Source organism: Aquila chrysaetos, chromosome 13 (genome assembly GCF_900496995.4).
Source record: "Aquila chrysaetos chrysaetos chromosome 13, bAquChr1.4, whole genome shotgun sequence".
NCBI classification, from domain to species: Eukaryota; Metazoa; Chordata; class Aves; order Accipitriformes; family Accipitridae; genus Aquila; species Aquila chrysaetos.
In genome coordinates, this window is record NC_044016.1 from 13,123,436 (window position 1) to 13,148,755 (window position 25,320).

The following is a 25,320-nucleotide window of genomic DNA, read 5'->3' on the forward strand; positions in this document are numbered from 1 at the left end:
AGCGGCAGTTCAGAAAAGAAAGCAAAAGTCAGACCAAAGTAGCTTACATCTATCTTGCATAGCCTAGCTTGTACTTCTTGCTATTTTTCAAATTACTAATAAATAATACACATCCTATATATTTTCCCCATTTTGAAATAAAACCCATTCTTGAGTATAAATGGACAAAATCACATTGTTTCCCTGCTACCCAGATGTGTGAATTTTCACCCTGACATCATTATTTCCTTTTTTTTTTTTTTTTTTTTTTTTTTTTAACCAGAGGTAATCCAGAACTAACCCCGGAGAGTTAAAAAATGTACAAATGCAAATTTACAGGTTTGGTCCCTCTGCAGTTTCTGACTTTCACACATGTTAGTGATCTGTACCTGGGCTTACTGAACTGAAAAAAAAGTGTCATGTTTAAGTACAGTTTAGACATTTTGAGCATCTCATTCGTTTGGTTAATTAAAACACTCCATTACAATTGTTCAGTATATAAATGCCAGTCTTTGAAGTCTGGAATGGAAGTAATTGTACTACTCTGGATCTGTGACTGTGACTGTAGAGCTACGGCACCCCAACTCTTCACACACTGAATAACCTCAGTGGCCTCCAAGTCTGTTAATTGAATTACTGGATTACAGGAATGCTGAAAACCTTCTGTCTCTAACCAGGATTTTGTGGTGTCAAGGTGTTGTACAAAATCAGAGTGAAAAATCACCTCTCGTGACATGTGGGTTGGAAAATAACCCAACAGGCCTCCTCCATTCCTCTGCTTGATCCCCAGTGGTGGTTGAATGCTACCCCTCCTCCCACTGATTTTGGAAGTGGTCATCAAATGAAAGGGTAGAGCTAGAGGGAAGGAAGATGGTGATTTAATTAGAGATCTAAGAGGTCATTTTTTTTCCCCCAGCATGTAGTATTGTTTTAAGTCAGCACCTATTGATGTGTGATGATTACAGGCAGCCAAGAAACTCACCTGTATGTCCACTCTTCCAGACTTAAGATGGCAGAGACAGCATCCTTTGCTTTTAAGAATGAGCAGTTTGCCCACTTTGTTTACAGTTAAACTGATTTAGAGAAAAGATTCAGTGAAAATGAAATTAGATTAAATATGTAGGAGGAATAGCTGGAAAAACAAAGCAGATGTTAAAATTTGATGGTGGTCATTTACAAAACAGGCAAAGCTTTGAAAATATGATCAAGAGATTTAAGAGTATAGATTTTGTCCAAAGTCAGCAGGATTTGTATTCTAAACCCCATATAGTTTTGAGTATTTTCTCTATTATTTGTACTTAAGTTTAGCAAAATAAAATTTATTACAAATGTTCAGTTTTGAAGTTTAAGATGCAGAACTTTGGGAAATGTAGCTTTAAATATGTTTACTTACTAAATCTCCAGTTTGATCAGAGGTTTCGGAGTTTTACCTAGTGCTGCTGACATCAGAGTATTACTTGATAAATTATGCTTTCTTTCATTCATTCAAGAAAATAAGATTCTGACTCTTAACTGGCTGGAAAAGCTCATGATTTAAAAAGCTATCTTGTATATGAGGGTGGAGACATATCTGAGCTGTGAATTTTTTAATACTTGCTTTTGGCAGGAGCATTACAAAAGTGACAATCAAAACAGTTTCTTAGTGATGATTAAACATCAAGGCACTAGTGGTGAAAGCAAGCCACTAGATATCCCAATAATTTAAGTTAATGCTGTAATCAAGTTACCTTCATTTGATCCTTTGTTTCATTAGGATGAAAATAGTGGACCATGCTGAGCATTTAATCCTTTTGCATGCCTCTCAATGAACTAAGAAGGTGGTCTTTGCTTAAAACAGATAGACAATGATCAGACCACTAAGGTGGCCAGTTCTAGCTTCATTCACACTGGTGCTCAGGGGATGCCGAGCATTTGCAGGATTGGACCCAATATTTATAACTCCAATCTACTGCATACCTCTTTTTCAATTCTTGATTCTTAACAGGTGCTCTCCCCCTGCCCTGTGGTCTGCAGACTGTGAAAGCAATTGAAGGTATTATAGTTAGACACTAAATACATCATGAAGATTAACTTGATAAATGATCAATTCTGGCCTCATGCTTGAAATTTAAGTCAATTGTCTGGATGAAATGTGTAAATCCCCGTATAACAGACATTTATCTCCTTCCAGACTTTTCAGTGCTCTGCACAAGATGAATGCAAGCAAGTGGATAATCTTTTCTGGAGGTGATGCTGTATTTTTTCTTCCACTAGGAATACTTTCCTGGGATGTGGTGTCCAGCTGTGTGCATGCAATGTATGTTGACAGTAAGGGACACAGGTACTTTAGCAAGTGTTTCCACTGGTGAAGGTGTGAATAGACTAGGATCTGATACATCTCCCAGGTAGAAAATGGGATCTTCCCTTCCAAGCATTCCCTCCAATGTCATAGAATCATAGAATCACAGAATGGTTTGGGTTGGAAGGCACCTTAAAGATCATCTAGTTCCAAATCCCCTGCCCAGGGAGACATTCCATTAGACCAGGTTGCTCAAAGCCCCATCTGACCTGGCCTTGAACAATTCCAGGGATGGGGCATCCACAACCTCTCTGGGCAACCTGTTCCAGTGCCTCACCACCCTCACAGTGAAGAACTTCTTCCTTATCTCTAGTCTAAATCTACCCTCTTTCAGTTTAAAGCCATTAATCCTTCTCCTATCACTACACGCCCTTGTAAAAAGTCCCTCTCCGGCTTTCTTGTAGGTCCCCTTTAGGTACTGGAAGGCTGCTGTAAGGTCTCACTGGAGCCTTCTCTTCTCCAGGCTGAACAACCCCAGCTCTCTCAGCCTGTCTTCATAAGAGAGGTACTCCAGCCCTGTGATCATCTTTGTGGCCCTCCTCTGGACTCGATCCAGCAGTTCCATGTCCTTCTTACATTGGTGGCCCCAGAGCTGAACGCAGTACTCCAGGCGGGGTCTCACGAGAGTGGAGCAGAGGGAGAGAATCACCTCCCTCGACCTGTTGGTCACGCTTCTTTTGGTGCAGTCCAGGATACAGTTGGCTTTCTGGGCTGCAAGCACACATTGCTGGGTCGTGTTGAGCTTCTTGTCAACCAACACCCCCAAGTCCTTCTCTGCAGGGCTGCTCTCAATCCACTCGTCGCCTAGCCTGTATTTGTGCTTGGGATTGCCCCAACCCACGTGCAGGACTTGGCCTTGTTGAACTTCATGATGTTTGCACCGGCCCACCTCTCAAGCCCGTCAAGGTCCCTCTGGATGACATCCCTTCCCTCCAGCGTGTCGACTGCACCACACAGCTTGGTGTCGTCGGCAAACTTGCTGAGGGTGCAGTCGATCCCACTGTCCGTGTCACTGACAAAGATGTTGAATAGCGCCGGTCTCGATACCGACCCCTGAGGAATGCCACTCATCACTGCTCTCCACTTGGACATCGAGCTGTTGACTGCAACTCTTTGAGTGCGACCATCCAGCTAGTTCCTTATCCACTGAGTGGTCCATTCATCAAATCCATGTCTCTCCAATTTAGAGGCAAGGATGTCGTGTGGGACAGTGTCAAATGCTTTGGACAAGTCCAGGGAGATGACATCAGTTGCTCTTCCCTTATCCACCAATGCTTTAAGCCCGTTGTAGAGGGCCACCAAATTTGTCAGGCCCGATTTGCCCTTAGTGAAGCCGTGTTGGCTGTCACCAGTCAGCTCCTTGTTTTCCACGTGCCTTAGCATAGTTTCCAGGAGGATCTGCTCCATGATCTTGCCGGGCACAGAGGTGAGACTGGCTGGCCTGTAGTTCCCTGGGTCTTTCTTTTTTCCCTTTTTAAAAATGGGGCCTATGTTTCCCCTTTTCCAGTCAGTGGGAACTTCTCTGACTGCCGTGACTTCTCAAGTACGATGGATAGTGGGTTAGCCACTTCATCCACCAGTTCCCTCGGGACCCGCGGATGCATCTCATCAGGTCCCATAGACTTGTGCACCTTCAGGTTCCTTAGATGGTCTCAAACCTGATCTTCTCCTGTGGTGGGTGGTTCTTCATTCTCCCAGTCCCTGCCCTTGCCTTCTGTGACTCGGGTGGTGTGGCTGGAGCACTTGCCAGTGAAGACCGAGGCAAAAAAGTTGTTAAGTACCTGAGCATTCTCCATCTCACAAGTAACCAGGTCTCCATTTTCTTCTGGAGAGGGCCCACATTTTCCTTAGTCTTCCTTTATCACCGGCATACCTATAGAAGCTTTTCTTGTTGCCCTTGATGTCCCTGGCCAGATTTAATTCTATCAGGGCTTTAGCTTTCCTAACCTGATCCCTGGCTGCTTGGACTATTTCTCTGTATTCCTCCCAGGCTACCTGTCCTTGCTTCCACCCTCTATAGGCTTCCTTTTTGTGTTTGAGTTTGTCCAGGAGCTGCTTGTTCATCCATGGCAGCCTCCTGGCATTTTTGCCTGACTTCCTCTTTGTTGGGATGCATCGCTCCTGAGCTTGGAGGAGGTGATCCTTTAACATTAACCAGCTTTCTTGGGCCCCTCTTCCCTCCAGGGCTGTATTCCATGGTACTCTACCAAGCAGATCCCTGAAGAGGTCAAAGTTTGCTCTCCTGAAGTCCAGGGTAGTGAGCTTGATGTGCGCCCTTCTTGCTGCCCTAAGGATCTTGAATGCCACCATTTCATGGTCAGTGCAGCCAAGGCTGCCCTTGAACTTGACATTCCCCACCAGCCCCTCCTTGTTGGTGAGAACAAGGTCTCCATCACCTGGAGAAGGAAGTCGTCATCAACACATTCCAGGAACCTTCTGGATTTCTTATGCCCTGTCGTGTTGTCCCTCTAACAGGTATCGGGGTGGTTGAAGTCCCCCATGAGGACCAGGGCTTGTGAATGTGAGGCTGCTCCTATCTGTCTATAGAGGGCCTCCTCTGCTCGGTCTTCCTGGTTGGGTGGCTGTAGCAGACCCCCACTATAATGTCAGCTGTTCCTGCCCTCCCTTTAATCCTGGCTCATAGGATCTTGGTCAGCTCCTCATCCATCCCCAGGTGGAGCTCCATGCACTCCAGCTGGTCATTGACATAGAGGGCAACACCCCCTCCTCGACCCTGCTACCTGTTCTTCCTAAAGAGCCTGTATCCTTCCATTCCAACACTCCGGTCATAGGAGCCATCCCACCAGGTCTCTGTGGTGCCAATGAAATCATAGGCCTGCAGGCGTGTGCATGTCTCTAATTCCTCTTGTTTATTCCCCATGCTACTTGTGTTTGCATAGAGGCATTTAAGTTGGGTCCCCAATGAAGCTGACTTACTGGCTGTGGTGGCTGGAATTCCTTTATGCTGCTCTTGAGGTGCTCTCCTGCTGACCTGTGATCCCTCTCCAGGCTCTGGGTGTCTGTTGCTGGCACTGGCATCAAACTGGTAGGAGTGGGATGGATTGAGGTTCCCCTCCCCCTAGAGGTCACATCCCTGTGCTTGGAGCTTGCCCCTGACAGGAGTGATGGGAGTATTTATTCTCCCTAATAGCCTCCAGGAATTGTGCTGCATATGCTTTAGTGGGAATATTCTCTTTTTCTCTTACCTCTTTCCCTTCCTCTTTCTCTTGACCCCTAGCTTCTCCCCTTCTTTTGCCTTTTCTGGGTGGATTGTACACTTTCAAAGTTTAACTCTTGCTTATTTTCCCATTGTTCCCTAATTTGCATGACTGAAGTATTACAGGTTGGTCCTCAAAGCACCTTTAAAAAGGGAATTGTCAGGGACTTGTGTATATAAACTATATGTCTTTGCATAGCGATTTTCATGGGTTATCAGAGCAAAATATGACTTGCTTTGACAGTGGTCCCATCATAAGCTTTTACCTTCAGAAATTCAGTCTCCTACTTTTACAACCTATTCATAGTCCCTTTGGAAATTTTAAACACAGCATGTTAGGATGTTGGTTAACAGCAAATAAACCTGTGCGCTGACCTGCCCATGTGCTAATAATAAGTCATGAGTCTGCTTTTTAAGAAACTCTGTCACAAATGGTGGTTGAAAAAATAAATGAATGACTGAATTCCTACGGATAAGACCATCCAGATGGGACTGCTGGGGGGTAGGTTAATGAGTTGGCCCTCCGGCCTCGACAGTCTTCCTTCAAAAAAAGGGGCACGTGTTGTTCAGATGAGCCCATGGCCTCTATTTTCGAAAGGTGAAATTTACCGTGGAGTGAAGGGCCAGCGAAAGGTCTCTGCCTCAGGCTCACATGGGGCTTGACTGAGATAAGGCTTGTGCTGGTGAACCTCATTTTTAGGGATTAAACTAGCCCTTTTGGTGAGTTCCTGAAGAGCAATCAAGCCTAGGCGTGAACATTTTGTACAGGCTTTTGATACACTCCTGGTCCTTAAGGATTTGCAAAGAGGCATGTATTTATGGGTTAGATAGGGGATGTATGATTATCTTGCTTACACCTTTTAGTAAGGTATAAATGCATAAAGACTGCGTATGTGGGAAATATGCCATCATTTTTTACAAGAATTGGATGTATTTAATTTCTAGCTTTGTTTTTTTGTTATATCACTATAGTAATTAGTTTCACTTTTCCATAATACTAATCAGTTCAGCATTTTCTGAAAGGACTTTTTGTACTGCAGAAATTACTTCCATTTGCATGGAATGTTGGATTTGCTTAAAATAAGAAATGATGTTTTTGGCCAGTAGACACACCAGATATTAGGTACCTTTTGGGTGGGTGGGTGGGGGTTGGCTAAAGAATAACACCAATAGAAACAACAACGATATGCAGCTATTATCTCTATTGCAATAGCATTTCAGTTTCTGGGGTTATGTGGTGACTCTGTTGCTTTATGGCTCGGACAAAAACATAGCATGGATAACAACAGCTAAACTCCTTGTTCTTAGGAGTTGCTTCCTCTTTTGGCTGATGGACAATTTACAGAGTTAGTTCCATGATTTCTAGTGTCTCAAGAGTGCATTAGAGTTTCACAGCAGGAGATTTGTAAAAGGGAAAGGAATGGTGTACAGGGAATTAAAAGGTCTGTAAAACTAGAGGCTGGCTCTCCTGTGAGGAGTGATCTTGTCTAAATCAATAAATGTCCATGGTCTGTGTTTTTCAGCTGTGATTACTAGGACTGTGTGTTCAGTCAGTGCATTCTGAACAGAGCCAATATTGGCTTAATAACACCAAAAAATGTATTTACAGCTATTTGTCCAAAGTCTAAATAACTGTTCCTTTTGTTCTTTGTCCTTTGCTATTCCCAAACCATAATGCAAACAGGTTTTGGCTCTGAGTCCAGTGAAGTATTTCTAAGCATGCTTAACTCCAGGCACATGACTACTCCAGTTAATATTTGTAAGACCTTCTACAGGCTTAAAGGTAAGCACATGCTTAAATGGTTTGCTAACTCAGAGTCTCATTTTTCCCGAGTATTTAGGAGAACATTATTTTTAATGACTGTGCCATGCACAATAGAAGATGTTCTTGAATAAAGATCATTATTATCTGTCTTTCATTGTTCATTATTCTATATTCATCATTGCCTATGCTCTGGCTGAACTGTTTATCTTGGATCAAAAACTATAGTAAAGGGGCACCAATGAAAAGTTGCACTTTGATATAACAAGTAGTCAAAGCCAATGACTGAGCAAAAATCTTAAAAGTCCGAGATTTCTTTTGCAGAAATGCTATGTAAACATGTGGAAAAATGAAATATAGTTAAAGAATAAGAAAGCAGGAAAGAAGTGGCTATGTGTATGTTTTTACTGTAAAAGGGTATTTTTTTTACTGCAGCATAACTGGTGCCTGCTAAGTCTTACCCTGCAAGGTCCTACAGACAGGCATTACAGATTTCTACCACACGGTAGCTAAGTAGGCTTAACTCTCTTGCACTCAGCAGTGACTGACTTTGCCTTCTCCAATCTCTTAGAAAAACTACAGTGCTTAGCTTCTGCTAAGTGGGACAGCTAACATTTAATACTGTAAAGTTATGCAACTACCACAGCAAAACCAGAGTAATATTGGCAGTGAAGGGAAAACCTATTTTCATTTACAGTAATTATTCAATCAGTTCTAATTCCAGGGTAGCAGCTAGGAAAATGAAATTCACAGGTATTAGGCAAAGATACAGTCACAACTGAATTCTTAAAAGTAAAAACATGAAACATAAAAACAATTAGCTGGTTATGAGGAGGACATGTTGCTTATGAGCTGTTCGGTTACATTTTCTGCTGATCCATCTGCCTGTGGAAATCCTTTGCCATCCCTTGAAGACTAAAATATCATTCTGAAGATAGAGGCAGGATTCAAGCAGTACCATTCTCCCCAGATATCTTCTGATGAGGTGTCAGCTTCCTTTTGGCAGAGTCTGGAGGATAGATAAGGGACTGTGGTTACAGGCACAAAGCGCTTTTATGACAAGGTGAGAAAGAGAAACTTTCAGATTAGCAGGAATTTGTATCTTTATTGTGCTTTTAACTTCAGTTTCAAATCTTAAAACAGATTTTTGCTGGTACATGAACTCAGTGAACTAATGTCCTATTGCATTTTAATTTCATCAGTCTGACTCTCTGACTTCAAAGCCTGGTCCAAGTCTAGAGAAAAGTTCACAATCCACTTGATTTGACTACAGAAATGTGGGTTTGTTATATGTAGTCACAAAACAGGGAGAGCTCTTGAAATAGATGAGCCAAGAATAAAAAAGGCTACTATTTGTTTTGAAAGATCCATTGTATTTGTACCTGGATAATGAATAATCTTAACTACCTCTTCACTGTTAAAGTAAGGACTACTAATTTTTAAGGAAACAAATAGAAGAAGCCTCAGAGGTAGGTGTTTAAACTAACTGAAAATAAAATTAAGTAAATCAGTTAAACAAATATAAAAAACTGCAGGATGTATTTCTTTCCGCTCCCTAACTTTCTTTCCCATAGTTGTCTTATTCTCTTGCTTCGTTCATCCCAAAAAGTTTTTAGATTTGCAAATCTGTTCCACAAATTCAAGTTTTGGAGCTTTAAAATTGCAACCTGTCAAAGTTCACTCTAAGCCTGAGGGATATATCACATTCCGAAAATTGTTAAGACTGTCCATCAGATCAGATGGAAATCTAATAAGTGCAGTAGTATCTCACCACTTAGGAATCATGCTCAGCATTTTGTGTGGCCATCCTTTGAGATAAAAGTCACTGGTGTGTGAATTCAATTATTTCACATACATAAAACTTTTCAAATCACTCCCGAGTTCCCATGTTTTAGGTGTACCCATATCTGTTATGTTACTTCAGGGAATGTCAACTGTACTTTGACTTTGTGGGAAATGAGATAAAAAAGAAGTAAGATTTGGTTTATTGGAAAAGGACAGTTAGAGTGGGGCTGGTGAAAATTCAGGAGGGTAGATTTTAAATTCCCTTTTTCTAGGTTGTTGAAAGAATCCATGTAGACTGAGGAAATTGTATTATTACTACCACTGCACCATATAGAAACTGCAGAGCAGAAATCAGCAAAGAATATTAAGGAGAAGACTCCAGGTTTTGTCCTGAACATTTCTCAGAAGTGATAAGAAATTCAGGTTGCTGTCTTCTTCACTAGAAACTGGATGGATCCAAATATAGTGCTAGATTCAGGTAATAAACTAGGTGCAAATACTGTTCTTGTGGTGGTCCATCAGATCTATCAGTCTGTTCTCATTTACAGTGGGGCGCTCTGTACAGTAACAATAATTTGGCCTTTGGTGCTTTGGGACAATTTCTACAATGATGCAAATAGTGGCCAATACTGAACATACCTGAACTCTGGTTCTGGATGTGCATATCAGTCCACAGACCCATCTCCATCAGAATCTGCAAAGGTAGATCAGTGGTTCAGTGCTGAAAAATGCCACTTCTCTTTGTGGTCCAGGGGAACTGCTGGGACTCAAATGTTTTTCAGAGGAGGACATTTAGAAGCATAAAAATAGATGCACTGCCTAACTTTAGGGGCTTACTTCAAAAGTCTTGGTAGTCCTTATTTGGGCAAAGAAAGTATCAACTTCTTTGGAGTTTTCATGATGTGAAGGCTGCTGAATAGCCATGTGGCTATTTTTTCATTTACTTAAAGGCAATTTCTTTATTTCTGCTGTATCTCAGTGTTTAATATTATCATTCAATGGCAGATGAATATATAAACAATCCTAGGCTGGTGCAAAACAGCAGCATCCATGAAGAGTCTGGCCCTATGCACTCACTTGCATTATCTGAATTTCTCTAGCTTTTCCTTTTCTGTGTTTTATATGAAGTCTCTGCTTCTCTCATATCTGTGCAAGGAGATTTATTTGGCAGTAAAAATGTCCACTTAAATTGAAAGTTCAGTTTTTTACTTTATAGGAGAGAATAGCCTTCAATAAATCAGTCTTTCTTTCTCTTTCCTATTTTTATTTATTGTTTACATTACTGTAACAGACATGTCTCCTGTAAAGCCTCTCAGCTTTAATCTGCCAAATTGGGGAAAATGTGACGTTAAAGTACAATTGAAGCAAAGGGGCAGCTGGACCTCTGAATTTTATTCCCCATTGGTGGGCAAGGGGCTGCTGTCTGTGCTGTCATTCAGTATCAGAAAAAAAGAATTTTCACTTGCTTTTTGAGGTAAGAATTATTGCCTCTTTAAAGGGGTGCTGAGGGCCTAGAAGAGAAAGACAAGGGTCTCTGAGAGTGATGGCAGAAAGTAGGCTGTGTGGTGTGGTAAAAATGCTGTATAAACCTCCTAGACAGTTACTAATACCTTGTGTAAAAATCCAGATGCCCATCTGTAACCCTAGACACCTATGTGTTTTAAAAACACGACTCTAGAAGTGTCTTCTGGGAGAAGGATTTAGGTCCTTGGTCACAGCTGAATACCCTGTCCCTCAGAGTGCTCTGGTGTGGTGTGGGGATGGTGAATCCCATGCACTCAGTAAGGAGTTGTTGCTCTTAGAATGTAAATTACATTCATTTTGTATGTTTTCTGATTTGTACCTTGGAGATGGTAACTCTGTGCCAATACAGACATTTATTATATGATTTAAATGCATTCTTGTTTAACCCCATTGACATCTTGGGTGTCTTCATCCCTTCTGTAGATGTTTCACCTCTTTGTCTACACTTACTGCTTGTACTGCTGAAAATCATTCAAGCCCACCAGTGATTGAAAGAGCCTGACTAAACATTTTCTAAAGAAAAGCAGGACAAGTCTGTAAAATTGGTTGCAAAATGTACTTATCAGCGTGTGCTCTGGTATGGTATGTACTCTGTGTCATGTGGCAAGAATCCCTGGTCTGTCCCTGCAGCTCTTCCTTATGTCGAAATTGCTTTCAACCCTGATGTTATTTCTGTCTTTATTTTTGGCAGCAGTGTTAGCAAGTTTAAATTTTGAAAGGTGGGGATTGAGAGAGATACAGAACTGCTCGGTGAAGGGGTCAGAAAGGACAGGCTAGCTGAAAGCAGTTGGGACTGCTAATGCATTCCTCTCCTGTCTCCTCATGGGGCAGAGGAAGGCGAAATCTTACATGGAGCCCAGACGTCCCTCCCCCCTGTTTTCATCTCACCCACCCTATAAGCTTTGTGTCAAAGCCAACCTCTTCCTGCTGGAGGACGACTGGATGCGATTCCTTTCAGAGGCTGTCAGCGCTTCTCCTGTAACTGCCCTGTGGAGATGCTGTTGAGTGACATGAAACACTTTTTCTCCTGACAGGATTAGCGAGCCATCTCTCCACACAGCCCGGCTTCCCCTTCTGCCTCCACCAGCTCTCTCTATGTGGCCAAAGAGGCATGCTTGGGTCTTGGATAGTAAAATAGCATTGGGTCACTTCTCCCATGTTTGCTACTGACAGAGGAACTCTGTTTTTAGAGGAAACTTTCACTCTTCACACAGCAAATTAACCCATTTTTGGAGCAAGAACAGGAATTGTTAGTCTATGTGCATTTGTTTTGTGCCTCTCCATTTATGTCTTGTGGAAGTGTAGGGATTGTCCAGCATTATGCCCAGTCCACAGTCCTTCCAGATGAGTTCCTGCTCTGACTGCAGTCTCATCAGGTGTTCTGTAGGAGGGAGAATATGACAGTGGTTGTTAGCCTGTCCTAGTGGAAATGCCATGACTGGTCTCCAATAATGGAAAACTTCCCTCATTCTGGGAAGATATACGATAAAATCTTGCCAATGGGACTTCCAGAATCAGGATTTTTATCCTGGGTGTTCATTTTGACTCCCCGAGTAACAGTGTAAGATGGATGGAGAGATGTTTTTTAGGCACTCTAGTGGGTGGTCATTCTAGCAATTTGCTGGAGGGAATCAAGAAATCAGTACTAACTTGCCTCTCCCTTGTGCCATAGCTGATGCTTGGTTATCTTGTCCCTCTCTCCATTGTCTCCTTGACCAGTTTGTACTCTCCAATCTTGTTTGGCTATATTGGGTTACTCAAGCAGGTCTTATCTTTCATTTGACTACTTTCCCTTCATCCCAAAGTTACTGTGCCTTTTTTGAATGAATGGCTTGACTGTGCCTCTGTTAACTTATGCTAACTAAAGAATGCCAGGTCTTCAAAGACCAATTATCTTGCCTTGCATTTAAATGTATACTTTTCTCATTGACAAAATATAGATGCAATATGTATGAAAAAATATATTTATTACATGACTACATAAAATAACTAGAAAGAAGCAGCACAATTTTTTTTCATTGCCTATATAGTGGGGTTAGGATGTATGCAGCCAAGTATGTATTCAGATTATTCATTCATTCTGCTTGCAGTAAGCATGTATATTGAAATCAATGTTGGGTCTGCTTATGGGTTGAATCTGGCTCTGCAAATTTACAATATTATGTTACCACATTACAATATGCTGTCATGTTCAAACCTTTGAATTTATTAAGCAGGATGTAATATGCCAAATCTTTACAAATTACTCATTGTTTTGGTACTGGATGTTGGCAGTATTATCATTAACAAAGTAAGCCAAATGACCCTTGCACTAGATTTTCCATGTTGATTTCCAAGCAGATGTCAATGCAAGAAACTGATCTCAGTTTATCTCAAATTGTTGTACTTTCAGATGGTTATTCAATCCGTGAAGTATGGGACGGTCCATATTCACGTTATCCTAGGGGAAGCCCTTTAAAAGAACTGTGACCTCTTTGCTCTTGGAGGTTAGAGGAAAGCATTTTCTTCCAACTCTTTACAACTCTGCTTCCATATGCTGCCAACTCTGCTAATCTTTTTGCCAAGGTAAAACAGCCCTTTCCTTTCTGTCCTATTCCACCTTTAATTTGTCCTGTTCAGGTTTATTTCTGGAGAAGAGGACTTGTTTCTTCTCTAAAGCAATCTTTTCTTGCAACAGCCACTCAAGCATTATGGTCTTACCATGGCTTGACCCTTTTGGAAACACTGAAATGTGAAAAAGGGCACTTGGATCCCATGGTGATGAGCAGGCTTAAAAACACTTAGGTAGATCAAAAAGGCTGAGTTGCTGAGTTTTGTGGCTTCTGTTTGGATTTTTTGTTTCATTTAACCTGCAGTGTCAACAGAGCCAGAACTCTGAAAGGCATACCAGACAGGAAAAGCCAGTTGGGAAATGACCTGAAACTGTTGTTGGCACCGCACTTTAAAAGCGAGCCTTTTTATTGTCTACAAAGCAGCAGCTGCAGATCACTATCCTTATGTTATTATTAGCTGGTGCAATGCTGAGGATACCTCTGAATAGTGGCATTTCATGTACAAAGAGAAAATCCAAGAAAACTCTCATTTCAGACCTGAAGTTTTGATTTTCCTATGGCAGGAATTCTTCTTTGTCTGATTTTGAAGCCAAAGAAAAATTGTGTCACAGGGCCCGACTTTTCATCAGACACTTGAAATCAATTATGAGGCATGCTGAAAGGACTTCAAGAGTGCTTCAGAGAATCCTGATTATTTTCCTGACACAAGCTTCCTATATTGTCTAACTAGCATCACTAAGAAAGACAAAATGGTTGTCTGCTATGCAACAATTATGCCATAAAAAGAAAAAAAGGAATGAGAAAGGCAAAGGCATTATAAACCTACAAAGGAAACCAAGTATAGAGTGACCTCTTTTGATCTTTACTATCAAGGCACCAAGTATGTGTTTCTTAATGTCCAATTCCAGCTAAATTTAATCTATACACTGTCTACCATATTCCCTCTAGGGAATGCAATGCCAAACGAGCACACAGTGTTCTCACATTAAAATTTTCCATCAGCATTGCTGTGGGCTGTGGGGGATATTAAGTCAGCCAGTCTCCTTGCTGCTCTAGCCTGAAGAAGAGGCCAAAGTTCAACAGTTTTATTAATTCATTCAGGAAGAGAGGAAAGTAAAAACAAACCAAGTATTTGTTTTCATTGATTGTCCAGGTTTCATTGATTGTCCAGACAACCAACTCACTTGGTTGTCTTTTTCTTTTTCCTCTTTCCCCTTTTCCTCCTTCCAGAAATCAAGGGGATATGGAATTTTAATGTCAGCAGTGAAGATACTGAAGATACTTAAGCAAATCATTCCACCATAGTTGAGTTTTCACTGAAAGTTTTAGGTTTTCCTTTAAACTTCCTTTGCTTCATTAGTTTAATTTTATCAGACTGATAGTAATTTTTAAGCATAAGATCTTTATTTGGTTATGGTTCTTTATCCAATGAAACTTTACTGATTTTTTTTTTTCCTACTAGCCACTGAACAAAGACTGCATTTCAAGAATGCTGGCTGGTTTGCAGAGCTCTGGCTGTATGAGATAGCTCCCTCTCTCTCTGAAAATGCAACCTCACGTAGCATAGAGCAATTAAGCTGTTGGGAAATCTGAGAAACCCTGAGGTCACAGGAGATGCAATCCTACATTGACTGCAAAACTCCCTGCCAGATGAAATAAAAATAGCTATTGATTTCACCACGTTAGGAGTTAAGAGTGCACACGGGAGCCAAACTCAAAAGCCATCCCATTGTACAGGCTCTCCCCAAATGAGAATGCAATCATGCTGTCAAATAAAAACAGAGGCAACACTCTTAATACAAGACACTGCTGTTGTGCTTGTATAATCTGAAGAAATGCTTGGTCTGAGACTGATGTGTACCAGTTTGAGAACCCCACTGGAAGCTCAGAGATCATATTCACTGTGCTAATACATAGTTCACCCTTACAAATGTACAAAAGTTAGAGCAGTGAGGCCAAAGAAACGAAAGAAGGGCTGGACCAGCAATATGGAGGATAGCAACAGATTACCTTGGTTAACTTGGTAGTTCAGGAGTTCATGAGAAGTTTGTGACTGCTGTTCTTTGTTTTTCTTCTGCGGAGCAATTTCCCCTGTCCTCTTCTGCCTCTTTCATGTTATTTATTTTCTGGTAACACTGACCTTCTGCATTGAAAAATAAAGAGAGTTTCCTCCTCAAAGAAGGACTCTTCCATGTGAAAAGATTTTTCTTGTATATGAGTTCACATTTTGTAAATATATTTTCTTGCAGGTTTTTCTGGCTCGTGCATAAACCTGTATTTTGGATTTTGGTTAAATGCTTCAAAAGTGCATGACCTGGAAGCCTACATTCCGTGGTTTTCATAAGATCTGAATTAGTCTTTTAAGTCTGATTTGAAAATAAAGCTGAGCCTCATAATTCACTTAGGTGCTCTTCAAATTTACTTTTAAGGTAAATGCTGAATGCAGTTTTTTCCCTGTGTATTGTTTATAATGATAATCTAATGTTTAGCCAATGCCTGGCTGTGCAACAACAGAATTGTGAGATGACCAAGCTCATTTCCTGAGTTGCATCTTTTTGTTTTCATAACAAGTCTTTATTTAACATTTCATTTAACAAGCCTTGTGGACTATCTCTTGATTAGATTCTGCATGTTTCCTGCCACTTGCATGAACTGAGAAATGTAACCTTAAAGCCAGAGCCAATATAAATATTTTTTCATAGAGTGATGTTACAACCAGCTTTTTGTTTCACAAAATTCAGACTTAGTAGAAACTCTGAAACTTTCCTCCATTTTCAATCTGTCCTGAAAAATAATTTCAGGCGGTCACATCTATAAGTGAGGAAGCTGGGGATCTAGCATTATAGGAAATTACTGCAGAATCACTATCAGAAAAAAATGGTTAAACTTCCAGAAGGAAGATTGGGATGTCGGTATTCTTAGGATTAAGTTAAAATCTGGCCTAAGATAGCCTGTGAGCATTGCACTTACATGTATTTGTAAAGTGGGAGTCCCCTTGTATTATTTCTTCACTGTTTGTATATTCATTGCTATGTGGACCAGTTATAAAAATCTTCATCTAATTTTCCTTGCAGTCAAAATCAACTAAAACCTTTTCCTCCCTGCATAATTCCTGGATTTAATTGCTAATCTGTGGGACTAACTCTGTAGGGCCAGTAGTCTGCTCTTAGGTTTCATAGTGGAAACCTGGAGCGACTTCAGCTGAGTGAAGTTACTCTGCAAATGTGCTTGTGTGGAGACCAGCAGCTAGTCCAGAAGAAGAGAGTCATAGTGGGTGTTTCTGGAGAGTCTGAACGAGAAATTATAGTTGATGGTAATATCAAGACCAAGAGAAAATGGAATTGGAGTTTAAGGGAGAAGCTTGCGCTATAGGCATAGTTTTGGGGAAGAGGCCAGCTGAGATAATCAAGACTAAAGATTGTCACCATGGGATATGCCCCTGAGAGGTTCAGCCAAAGGACTTGAATGTTGGAAGTTTTTCAGGTTTTTTTTTTTCCTCAACCAGTGTAAGATTAATTTATAGTGTTTGGGCAGGAGGGAAGTTGGGGGATGGGGTCAAATTGATGGCAAGCTGCCAAAATCTGCTTAACTTCTTTATCAAAAGAAAAATAAACTTTCATCTGCTTTTCTGATGTCTTTGAGTGTGAAAATGGGTGTGTTGCAAACTGAATGCATAAGCTGCTCCGCAGCAATGAATTTCAAATTCTTAAAGTTTATGAGACATTATTAAACCTGTAGTTATGGTGGTATGTTAGCAATTGCTGAGTTTTACTAGCTTTACTTGAGTTCACTTTAAAAAAATGAAAAATCTCAGTGAATTGCTGCTGCTCTTAGTTTCCAATGGTCAATGTTCAATCGCTTCTTGGATTTCTCTGCTGATTGTTTTGATTTGCTGCTCAAAGGCCAACATGTAATTCACTCAGTCTGGTTCCTGAGTCTGATTACGATTTTTATAGTGCCATCTCCCAGTCTCAGTCTTTATAGGTTTTTTTGATTGGTGTAGGCCCATTGCAGCTTGGTTTTCTATTGTGAACTTTCAGTGGGATGTGCCAGGTCTGCAAGATGGTCCTATTTTTTCCCCTTCTTTCTGATTGTTGTGAAACTGCACTTCTTCAAGGACACCAAAAGCTCCTGAAATATTCTAATTTACTCTTTGGCATCCAAATGAATTATGGTCCTAATAAGTTGCCCCGTTACTGAATTTGCCTGACTCTTCTGTCCATTTTCATAAAACTATTCTTTTAAGACCCTGTTAAGTAAGACCTTATTTTCAGTCACTTTAGCTTTGCCACACTTAACTGTTAGGTTTAAATTTTGTCAGGTGTCTGCATCAACCAGAATGTGTTTGCTTGGACAAAAAATACACCAACATATTCTAGCATTTTTCAGAGTAATGCAAAGGGAAAAAATACACTGCTTCATTTATATTTTAAGTCTTAAGTATTACAAAAAAAGTATTTGTAGCCACATGCTTTGAATCAGAGACCTGACAAAGCCAGAGGTTTGAGCATTTGGGCCAGAAATATATCTTTTGACATCTACCCTAAAAAACCTTGCCTTATTTGATGAAATTATCACCTTTTTATAGAAACCAGAATTCAAATACATTTTTCAGAAATGTTTTAGCTTATAAAGTCTGAATTATATGAAGCATTGGCATTTCCTGGGTGTTGAAAATTTCAGTTTTGCTCAGCTATTACCAAGGTGATTTCTTCTTTGATACCAGGTGGTAAAATGCTTTTGGGTATTGTATTCTGAAGCTACTAGAAGTACCATTGAAAATGCTAAGTTGTCAATTCCCAGTTCTGATTTCTGGAAGATTTGAAGTAAGCTTGGTTAAAAAAGAAAAAAAGTCCATTGTCATATGAAGACACTTTCTCTTCACTCATGGTTAAATTACTCATAGTGGATGTGGCAGGGTTTGGTGGTGAAGGTGGCCTGCAGCCATGCAGTTAAAGATCCCGTCATGTAACAAATATGCTGGAAAGGCTCAGTGATAGCACTAGAAAGGGACAGATAAGGATTTTCCTAAATGTTAAGTTTGTCATGGGCAAAATAGTCTTGACTTGGGGAATTTTACTTGATTTAATTTGTTGCCAGTTAGCATAAACTTTTAATTACTGATTCATGTATTGAGAAAAAAGGACAATTAAATGAACACTTAAGGAAACACCTTTCCTCCCCCTTCCCCAGGCTCAGCTTCTGTCTGACTCCTCTCCTCATCCTTCCTGGTCTCAGCCTCCCCCGTCACCACACGTGTTACCACAGTCTCCCAGTCCCCTCCGTGAGGTGACAGGTGGCGCGGCAGGTGGGGGTCACCAGCCTAATGGCTTTCTGCCGGTCCTTACTTGTTTTCCCCTGCACCAGTGTGGGTCACCCATGGCTGCAGTCCCTCAGGGGTGTCCCTGCTTGGGTATGGGGCGCCCATGGGCCACAGTCCCTCAGGGGTCTCCCTGGCCTGGTGTGGGCCACACGCGGGTGCAGTCCCTCAGGCGTGTACCTGCGCCGGTGTGGGGCAGCCTCAGCCCCGTGGCGGTGGGTGTCCCTCCTCTGTCAGGGAGCACCTCCTGAGAGCATGTCTCCAGCCATGTCCCCAGCGATGCCGCTTTCCACGTCCCCTCCATTTTGTTTCCTTTTCTTTCTCAAAACACATCTCTTCCTCGCGTGTGTCCCGCCCCAGCGGCTACTTTCTTTAACTACGTCTGAGCAGAGGTGCTGGGGGCTCCGCTGACCGTCTGCAGTTTTGAGGTGCTCACAAGTGGCGTCGGAGTCACTTACCAGTTCTTGGTTTTACACCTTAAATGTTTTTTTTGTAAAGACGAGGCTTGTTATAAATCTATTTTCAGAGTATCTGAATATGAAGTCGTATAGATGGGTGTGTTATTTGGAATTGGATTCTGCTGAATGAAAATGCTTTCATGCAGTGGCACTTTGTAGCGTAACGACGGGCCAAGACACTTCATGACCAGGTAAGTGCTAATGAAGCTTGACCTGATTAAACGTCCTTGAAAAATCTGAAGACAATTTGTTATAAAAGAAGATCTGAAGAGGTTTTGTTACAGGAATCCAAGTTGCTATTTCCTGTTTGGGATCTTTCTTGCTATCAACAATCTGTTGACTAACTTGAGCTGAGAGTAGTGTAGGTGAGTGTACCCTGAAATCTGAGTCTTGGAGAAGACATTCAGATTTAGTAGATTTGATAGAGAGCTGACTCTTTGATACCTCTTATGTTTTGCTACTGCATGGAATTTTGCCTTACCAGATTTTCGATGCTTTTCTGCAAAAGTTACAGTTAAAGTTTTGAGGAGAAAAAGAGACATCAAATATCTTTTCCAGTATTTTCTGGTTCTGGTACTGAGAAGCTGCTACAGCTAATTTATCCCTCTAAACATTAGGCAATGCTATTTGAAAACATGAGGAGAGAAGTGGGATGGCAGTGTCCAATAAAAGCATGGGTTTAGTGGAAGATGTGACCATACAGGACTGGCAGAAGCAGGGGTGAATATTGTAATGTTTTCATCCTGCAACTTTGTTATGTTGATTTTTAAATACAGTTCTAATGCAAATAGTATCCCTGCTTATAGTTGAACTGCAGTCAGCTCCCTCTGTGCAAAACACCAATTGAGATGAGTGAGTTACGCCAGCAAGAAATAAAGACAGAGTATGTTATTTGAAAGCCATGCTTGTCAGATAAAAGGGGGAATAAATTATTATGTACCTTTGAAAAAAAATACATTAAAAATACAAACAGTGAAGAGAAAAGTATTGGGTGAAGAAATACAGTTAAAAGAGCACATCTGTTTCAAATTCTTATTAGGGGAAAAAAATCCCCACATATGTTTTTATTTTAAATTTGCATGTGTTTTGTTATACTTGTGTTAACTATTAGGCAAATAAAAGTATTGAAAATCCATTTTTCAGTGAAGTTTGGCTAGGAATATTTGTACACATTGTGAGAGAGATAATTTGAAAGCTAATTGAAGCTTTGTGAGAAACCAATTCCCTGTAGGTCCCTTAATTTAAAATACCTGCCTTTTGTGTACTAGTGTTGACCAGAGGCACCTATTTATTTTGGAAATGAAATAATTTTACCCTTCAGTTTGCATTTTTGACATACCTTGTTAGAGTACAGCATCACACAGAACCATGTCACAGCTACAGCTGTAGCAAGAACTGAACTGTAGAGGAAAACACATTTGGTTTTGGTTAATGAGCTACATGTATTCAGCTGTGATTGGTTTAGATAGCGATTTTAGATACACTCTTGTAAAGTTAATAAGTTTTCTAGTGAATAGATAGGGGGATCTCACCCTAATAAACCTAGCCATTTGAGCATAAGTAGGAGAAAATTCCAGTGCCATTGAAATCTCTGGTACAAACTCTGTCAGTTTCCTTCTGTGGAACTTGTATTTTACCTCATAGCCATTGTATGAGTCTCCCAATCTCAGCCTGCACTTTTATAAAGATTTGTGGTGAAAAAGTACTCACTTTATTTTATGTTGCAAGGTCCCTGACATTAGAAAAACTACTTATGTGAGGGTCTAGAACCATCCTGTTCTGCTTTTGTCATCAAATTAAAGTGCCTAAATTAGGAGCCTTGACCCTTTTCAAGGTCAGTTGAGAGATGGGGCAATTTATCCCACCTGGGATCTGATTCATCCTCTGGAGATGACTCTGGAGGGAGCTGCCTTGTACTATGCACAGGTGGGAGAAGCCAGGCTGTGGAGCTGCCCATTACTTCTACGCTTCCCTGGAAAGCACAAGATTCTCAGGTGTTCCAGGGGGTATTGATCTGCTCTGTCACAGGCACTCTGAGGAACAGTCACTGGAATATCACAAAACAGAAGTCAAGGTGGGACTTTTGAAATTACACCCCAAGTCACCAGGCAGCACGAGCTCACCTCCTGACGTTAACTAGGAGAGCACAAAGGTGAGAAGGAATTTTTACTCTGTGTTTTGCAGGAGCTAGAAATGCAGTGGGTACTGGGTTTTGAATGAAAATAACTTTATGGACTCATTATGTTCTCTTCTTCACTGTAGAAAGGTTAGTGATTCAATATTGTTGCCTCTGCCACTTTATTACTCCAAGAAATAGTCATAAAAAGTACCAATAGAGTTATTAGAGAACTCTATTAAAACCATCACTGTGCCTCTAGCTGCTGCAGGAAAAGAAAAAGGCTTCTGGACCAAAGTTTTCTATCCAAGATTTTTGCCCTCTGTAGAGACGAAGGAGGCTAAAAAAGAAATCCCTGTCTGTAGTTCTTGCCAAATAGGCATGGCTTCGGTGTTTGGAGAGTCCCTCTCGGGAGATCAGGAATGGTTTGATGTAGAAAGATTTATGGGCACTTAAAACTTATAATGAAACTGTTATCTTTGCTCTCTTTCCTCTTCCTAAATCATATAAAGTCAGGTGGTATGTACTCACAGTAGTATTAATAACTGTCAAGTCAGATATAAGCAAAAAATATTCCTGATTTGGGTAAAAATTAGGGCTGAGGGTGCAAACTGTCAGTGGAGAACTGATTTTTGTGTTGTCTCCAATAGTAAGGTTCTGCTCTTGCAAATCATTCTCTGTAAGAAGATCCTGTGCCAAGTCTTGTTAACTTCAGCAGGAGCTTCGTGAGAGCCTGGGGAGCGTGCCTTTCAGAGCAATTTACATGACTGAGGCTGAGATGGAGAAAGAACATTGTGTGTTGGAGGGCAAGGTGGGGAGCTGGTGGCAGAGGGAACTAAGCAGGGAAGGGAGTGAAGGGGGAATTAGAAAGGTAGTAAGGTCATTACAATCAGAAGAGTTTTCTTGGGTTAAAATCCAGCTGAAATACACTCTCTGTTCTATTTAAAAAACATACAGCCTTAATTGGGGTTGCCAGGGATCAATCCTGCTTCCACTGAAGGTGCTGAAGTCTGTTGGTTGGTTTTACAAGCCTGGGGTTTCAGCCCCTGTCAGATCATTCACATACATGTATTTCTGACTTGCACAAGGTTGCTGGAGGATTGCAGGGTTGGGTTATACCCTCCCTTATTTTCATGCTAAGATGGAAACATTTTGAAACCCAACTTAGAAAAAGTGAAATTCTGAAAGAAAACACAGGATTTCCTCTTAAATACTCTGGAGATCATGTAGGATTATAAAAAATATCCCAGACTGCCTTGATAAATATGGGAGATTGAGGATGCATCACCCTATCTGTTTTTAGACTTTCCCCACCTTTAGCCATCAAACATTGTTGCTGTGGTAATCATTGCAACTGATGCTCTTAGGAGTGGAATCTCAGTTTGTCAGATGGAAGTATCCAGAGAGAGAAGGTGAGAATATACATTGAAACACACACTTTCCCTTTTCTCCATGTATTTTATTGTAAAGGAAAAAAGTTTCTTGTTTTCTTTATTTTCTCCTATCCTGTTTAAGATCCTTAATCAAAAAGTTGGTTTGCTTACTGTCGGGACTGGCCTGCTAACCTCATCCCCAGCCCAGTCCTACATTCTGTTTCACAGAGGCCAGCAACGTCCGTGCCAGAGAAGGTTTCATGAGTTGCTGAGATAGGTGTTGCTGAAAAACCTGTCTTTAGGGTAAGTTTCCTCTTTCCTCTCACCCCCTTTAATAAGAGTTTTGTTGATGTGGTGAAGTTTGAGTGCTTGTCATTAATAATAATTAAAAAATAGTGTCTACAAGTTTGAAAAGGCTGATTGAAAACAGGAGTATACGTGATTTTTGTGCATTCAGAGTTAATACTAAACACTTTTAACCTCCCTTTCCTAAATCTTACTCTGTGCTCCATATGTATGAGATCTCATTTTGAACACTTATTGTTAATTTTTATGATTGGTGTAAAAGAGAAGCATGGAATCCAGGTCAGTTGGATTGAATCCATGGGAAAATGCCCCTAAAAATTAATTTATGATGGATGAGATTGATGCTGAAAAGGCTGACTTAATTTGTTTCATTACGTTTGGAGAATGAAGCTGAAGGCTTGACAGCACCAAACTGAGGTGGGCACAGCAAAGCCCAGTTCTTGGCAGTCTTCACTCACAGCTTTGTCCATGCATCTCTTTAATGACAGGTAATATGCTGCTCTTTGGCAGCTCCTGAACAAAATCCTGAATTAGTTCTGCACCCAGGCGAGAGTACAAATCATGAGTGTGATGCTGTTGATGGTGTTTATTTTTCAGAAACTTCAGTAGTGTGAAGAAATGATTCTGAAACATAGGATGGTGAAGGGAGGAACAGGAGAAATGGGGTAGCCAGAGTAGAAGAGGATATTTCTTACCACTGTGTCCAGGGAAGAATGGAGACCAAGGGCTGAAGACTGGGTACTGTGTGGTAACTTGTGGAAAGCGTGTGTCCTTAGCAGGGATTTGTCCTTCCACATACACTGCAACTGTTTAGTACTTAGCATGTGATGGTCTGCTGGTAACAAAAGGATGTTGGCAAATTAATTTCTGTTTGGGGTCTGAATCATCATTAAGTTTCTAAGATGGCATAATTTCTCTTTTTATGCCTTCATTGAATCAGATCAAGTTCAAAGTACAATTTTTTTAACTTTAATGTCAGAATAGCTCTCAAATACATTATTGCGAGAACTTCTTTCATGAGCAGAAGCATTAAGTGCTGCCCCTTCTCATTTGACTAATGAAAGGAATGACTAATGAAGTGAGAGTGCGAGAGTTCACACATAATTTCGTTCTATTTGAATTTGAAAATGCTGAGCTACAAAAGCGCTCAGAATTTCCATTTGTGGAAGAAAGAGGAAGATGACTATTAGAACAGAGCTCCTACTTCAAACTTATTGCAGTAGTTTTCTTTAGTATTGCTTCTTTTGTTGTAGGAAAATGTAGAGTTTCTGAAAATATGTTTCCATTTTAAACAAAGGGAGCTGTGTTTCTGGGTTAGCGAATGCTGGTGCTCTCTGTGTCTTCATATGTGATCTCGACACTGGATATATCACAAGAAAAACTGAGTGTTTGGCATCTAATTAATAATGATGGGCATCTACCTTCTTTGTCATCAAAACTCAGTTCTGGGAAGAATTTTCTTTAATAGTAACATGTTTAAGCTTATTTATAGATTCAGCTGAATTTCAGAAATAAAGGCTTGCGTAACTTATAGCACCTTGTGGCATATCAGACAGCAATGCTGTAAACTGCTATTACCCATGCAAATGGTGTTTCCATATGCAAACATGGAGAAGTCTACGGCCACTTAGGCGTTTACAAGCACACAACGTGCATGTTTATGACTATGCGACGGTACATGGACTTTGGCCGCGGAAATGTTGTCAGTAAAGTGCAAAACCATAGATGTATACATAAGCACATTCCCTGCTTATTAGCAACCTGCTATAAACCCCCGTTGACATAGCTATTGGTTGTGCGTAATCATCGTGCGCATTTTTAACTATCACATTAAGATTCCCAGTTTCTTGTAAAATCAGTCACTACAGTATTTTCTTTTTTTATTAATACCTGTGTGTATGAGGTGTCTGACAGAGTTATTATCCACTTTGGTGATGAAAAACTCCTGCTGAGGTCCGGGAGAACAGGATTGCAAAGACCAGCACGATGTCTGTCTTATAAAGCGCTCATTCTTCTGACTGACCATCTGTGTGTGAAAAAGGACTGCTATTACGCAGCAGTAGTTGTGTTGAGTTTGGCCTTGATTTCTTTTTTCCAGATTCTGCCTAGCAAAGAGGCAGGGAGAGAAGGGAAAAAGTGAATTTCATTGGGGAATGGAGGAGGTGGGGGTGGAGGGAAGGAGGGCTGAAAGCTTAAAAAATGAGTGACTGGTAGAAGAGTACAGTAAAGTCAGTGAATAATTTTACTGTCCTGGTCTAGCAGCTTGGGAATGTGCCATGTTAAACAATAACATCTTCCAAGTGAGAAAGACAGAGAGGGAGGGGAAAGTTAGGGCGAAGCGTGGAGAGGGGACTGGAGGCAAAAGAAGGATTGGATCCTTGAGTACAGTCATTGCCAGTCCTTGGATCAGCTACTTTTTATTTTTCTTACTTTTTTTCATTAAATATTTGACACTGAGTCAATGCCCAGGATATAAAAATCTGTACTAGTCTGTTACCATCGCTTGACAAATAACATTACAGGTAGGCTGCTGGCTCCAGGTTTTACCCACATAAATTAAATCGTTATTGCTTCTTTGGAGCCTTATGGA

General features: G+C 40.8%; 1 protein-coding gene across 2 annotated transcripts in view; it reads left to right on the top strand.

Annotated features, from left to right (window-relative positions):
* BICRAL (BRD4 interacting chromatin remodeling complex associated protein like) overlaps positions 1-25,320 on the top strand; it is a 135,690-nt gene that overhangs the window by 85,929 nt on the left and 24,441 nt on the right. The window contains exon 17 of one of the 2 annotated variants that reach the window (XR_005933884.1): positions 7,219-7,317. The exons of the other annotated variant lie outside the window; for it this stretch is intronic. The gene's annotated coding sequence lies outside the window, so the exon portion shown is untranslated. Of the gene's footprint in view, positions 1-7,218; positions 7,318-25,320 lie in introns of those variants that run through there. 2 annotated transcript variants of the gene reach the window in all.